Source organism: Pseudophryne corroboree, chromosome 4 (genome assembly GCF_028390025.1).
Source record: "Pseudophryne corroboree isolate aPseCor3 chromosome 4, aPseCor3.hap2, whole genome shotgun sequence".
Lineage (NCBI taxonomy): Eukaryota > Metazoa > Chordata > Amphibia > Anura > Myobatrachidae > Pseudophryne > Pseudophryne corroboree.
Window position 1 is genome coordinate 705,038,871 of NC_086447.1, and position 4,431 is coordinate 705,043,301.

The 4,431-nt window shown below is 47.1% G+C and overlaps 1 non-coding gene across 1 annotated transcript; it reads right to left on the bottom strand.

Annotated features, from left to right (window-relative positions):
* Positions 1-4,003: 4,003 nt before the first annotated feature.
* LOC134913233 (U2 spliceosomal RNA) lies at positions 4,004-4,187 on the bottom strand. The gene has a single exon (XR_010177042.1). It is a non-coding gene; the product is annotated as a U2 spliceosomal RNA (small nuclear RNA).
* Between the last annotated feature and the right edge of the window lie 244 nt (positions 4,188-4,431).

Consider the following 4,431-nt stretch of genomic DNA (forward strand, 5'->3'; position numbering starts at 1 on the left):
GGATCCATGAGATCCGTGCATGTTTTTCAGTGGGAAGGGGTGGGAAATGTTTTAATAAAAAAAAAAAATGCGTGGGGTCCCCCCTCCTAAACCAAACCAGCCTCGGGCTCTTTGAGCCGGCCCTGGTTGCAAAAATATGGGAAAAAAATTGACAGGGCAACCTCCTGATCGGCTGTGTGCTCCTGTACTGTCTGACAGGCGGCACACGGCCGATCAGGGGGGTGCCAAAACGTGGCGCTCCCTGATTGGCTGAAGAAACCCACTTAGACATCAGTCAGAGGGGGTTTCTGGCATTCGGGGAAAGGGGTCCCATGTGAAAACATGGGTCCCCTTTCAGTTCGTGGTCGGGTGTCCCGTTTTTTTATTTTTACAAGTACGTGGATTACAAATGGATTATCCGAGGAGCCCTCTACACTGGATTTGGTGAGTAGAATTTTTTCAACAGTTACACCATGGATTCTACATGGAGAAGAGGACCGACCCTCGTGTGAACATAAGGTAAGTACGTGTATATGGTGGTGTGTATGTATGCATTAAAGTTATACTTTCAAGGTGTGTGTGTTATGTCTTTATTGGGGTATTTTTTTAGTAGTAGTACTACAGGTACCAGCGGGCCCGGTTTTCTGCCGCATGCTGGTACTTGTGGTTCTCCAAGTACCAGCATGCGGGGGAGGCTTGCTGGGACTTGTAGTACTGCTACTAAAAACAATATTCATAACTTACAACAAAGGCTATCAGCCTCCCATCCGCAGCCCATTGGATGGGGGGGACAGCCTCGGGCTTCACCCCTGGCCCTTGGGTGGCTGGAGGGGGGGGACCCCTTGATTGAAGGGGTTCCCACTCCTCCAGGGTACCCCGGCCAGGCGTGACTAGTTGGGTATTTAATGCCACGGCCGCAGGGCGCTGTATAAAAGTGACCCCCGGCTGTGGCATTATCTGTCCAGCTAGTGGAGCCCGGTGCTGGTTTCAAAAATACGGGTGACCCCTACGCTTTTTGTCCCCCGTATTTTTGGAACCAGGACCAGGCGCAGAGCCCGGTGCTGGTTGCTTAAATATGGGGGAACCCCTGTCAATTTTTTTCCCATATTTTTGCAACCAGGGCCGGCTCAAAGAGCCCGAGGCTGGTTTGGTTTAGGAGGGGGGACCCCACGCAATTTTTTTTTTAAAGTTTAAACATTTTTTATTTTTTTTAACAAGGTGCACAATGAAGCCCTGCACGGATCTCTCAGATCCGGCCGAGATTCATTGTATTAAAGTCGGCAGTGTTTTACAAGTCACTCACGTAAAACACTGCCTAAAAAAACGAATGACATCGACATCGGAAAACCCGAAAATGCAGAATACGGCAGCTTAGTAAATTAGTCGTAATCAATTCAAAAAGTTGCATATTTACACTTTCGATGTCATTCGTGATTGAACTTTGACCTCAAACGGGAAAATACGATTCTTAGTAAATTTACCCCCATGTGTCTACTATATTCTGAGCTACTTCTTCATGTTTTCTTTTTAAACTGTTTTCCATATTAGTCTTATTTCCAGTAGATACTGTATGGTGACAATCTTTTCTTTTTGGACCAAGCGCTTTGTGCTACTGTATCTGTTAGAGGAGCTCCCAAGCCTTCAATGCTGGAAGCTGTCTTCACTATCTGTAATTCTGAATCTGAGAGTGACTTTTCTTGTGGTTTTATCATCATGTCAATTGGACAAATTCTTAGGGGATTTTGACGGTGATTCAAAGAAGCCTGTTTGTAATCTCACAGAGCTAACAGTTCTAGATGTGCATACAGTACAGTATGTCAGTATGTCATGTTACACAGGGAACTAAGCCTATAATGGCAGAAAACATGTACAGTAAATCACTTATCTTTGTTTGACTTTGTGGACTGTGCCCATATAGCTGCATACTGTGTATTTCTCTCCTCTATGGGTATCAGAGGGGACTAATTTGGATAACAGTCATTGTGGAGATATTTATTTATTTTCACCTTACACAATCCTGACAGCTTGAAAAGGCTGTTGAGTGGTAGAAGAAACATTCTACCTACTGTATTGTCTCCTATGGTCTGTAGCTACTCTCTGAAATGCTATCATGAAGATGGCTGAAAAGAGTTGCACATTCACCCTTGTAGAAATGTTAGATTTCCCTCCAGAAGATTTCATTATCATCGACTGCAATTTTCCAAAAATTAAAGAACTGTACATAATGTAGGCCAGCAGCCCTTAAAGTGGTTCTCCAGAGTCACAACCCTCCAACCCCTCAGACTCGCGCCGTGGTGAGAGAAATCCATTCCCACACTCTAAACCTCCTGCCCTCCAACAGGTAGGTTGAATTCAGCCACCTGAGGGGAGAGAGAGAGAGAGAGGCGGGTTTTCGGGGGGACAGCATTACCCATTTATGAAGGATAGATGGGATCCGGACCATTGAGAGAGGAAATTCAGCTGAAACAGTCATATGGAAAAGCTTCGAAAGCTGCCACCATCCTTTCGAGTCATCGCATGCCCAGGTGCACCGACACTTGCCAATGTTGCAGTACGAGCCACATCATCTCCTTAATGGATGTTGCTTTGTCCGGAGGGAGGAAGATCTTCTGAAGTACAGTACCTTGTCCAGAATCATCCCGAGAAATTGAAGCCTCTGTGTTGGCTGCAGATGGGACATTGGTAAGTTCAGGATCCACACATTTTGTATGAGGAGCTTATGAGTCACCGCAATGTCCTGTAGCAATTGGTTTCTGTATTGAGCTTTCAGGAGAAGCCAATTCGGATGGCGGATAATCAACACCCCTCCTGCACGAAGGAGAGCCATCATAATGGTCATGACCTTCGTGAATACCCGGGAGGGTCGAAGGACAAGGTCTGGAACAGGAAGTGTGAGTCTCGTATTGCAAATTGGAGAAATACCTGGTGAGGTGGCCAGATGGGTATGTGTAAATAGGCATCCTTATGGCCAAGGACATCATGAACTCATTTGCCTCTAGTCCTGCAATGACTCGAGGGACTCATCTTGAACCTGAACACAGGCAACTGGAGAGGAGTCTGCCCACCCTTCCCTAAAATCTCGAAGATGAGCTCCCACCTTGGGGTCCCCAAGGTGAGAGGGAAGTTCATCATGCACTGGGTTTGTTGGTGAACTTAATTTCCTGGTGGGCAGAGAGCACTGCGGCTCTGCCTAAACCTCTGGAACCATGCAAAGTTGTATTCCCTCCTCTAGGATGGCCTCTGAATCTGGCAGGAGTATGAAAGGACCTAAATAAAGGTCCAGAGTAAGGTGTGCAAGTAGCCGGAACAGCAGAGGGGAAATAAGTACACTTACCCCAAGTATCCTGGGAAATTCATTAGTCCAGTTCTGGTCTGAACAGGACGTCTGGAAGAGCTTCCACTGCTCTTTTTGATTCTGCATCGGCCTACCATAGTGTCTGCAGGCAGATACCGCCAAAGCAGAGGTCCTAGAACCTAGATTACATACCTCCTTGGATGCCTCCTCAGATAGGTGGCTGACTTCATGAAGCGTTCTGCTAGAGGGTCAGTGGGGAGACCTCCTTGCAGGCCCATGGACAGTTGTTCTGCCCAGGCTTCAACAGCCTTGTTGACCCAGCACCCTACCAGCACAGGGTGAAGAGATACGCCTGCCGGCATTTAGATTTTAGGGTGATTTCCAATTTCCTATATGATGGTTCCTTTAAGGAGATAGCCTCTGGAACAGGCAGAACAATATTTTAAGACCGAAAAAGACACTGGGGGATCGACTGTAGGAGGAGTTTCACATAATTTCCTGCTATCTGCAGGGAAAAAGTAGGAGAACAAAAACCTACGGGACACCTGGAATTTTTTATCCACGTGTTTCCAGACTGCAGCCAGATGTGAGTCCAGTTCATCAGGCACTGGAAATGTGGGAGACAATCTTTGATTTTTGCCGAAAAATGCTGGCCGCGAGGGCCCCCTCAGACTGCAAGTCCCTTTTTGGAGACCTGGGGGAGTGTCAGCAAGGTAGGTGCTTGTGACAGAGCCATGCTCTACTGATCTAGCTAACAACCGAGCCCAAGCACCAATGCGTGCAGTGGACAGAGCAAGCTCTTCTTCCATCTCCCTGATAAAAAAAATCCATTTAATATATGGCACCCAGATAGGGGACATATCAGATATTAAACTGATAAGAACAGATACTACTGTGACATCACATCAGTGAGTTGCACCGGTCAAGCTGGAGCTTCTTGTGCTTGTGATTATTGTGAGCCTGTTGCTCTATATCACAATTGATATGGTGGTCTCTGCAGCCAGGGGCCCTGGTGCGAGCCAAAAGCAGCAGCAACAGGATACCCCCCCCCCAGACACGTTTCTCTACCTCCGGACTAGTGTCAGCGGTTTCTAACACTGAGGAAGCTGCTGACAGTAGTCCAGAGGCGGGGAAACGCATTTGTTATAGGACAGGAC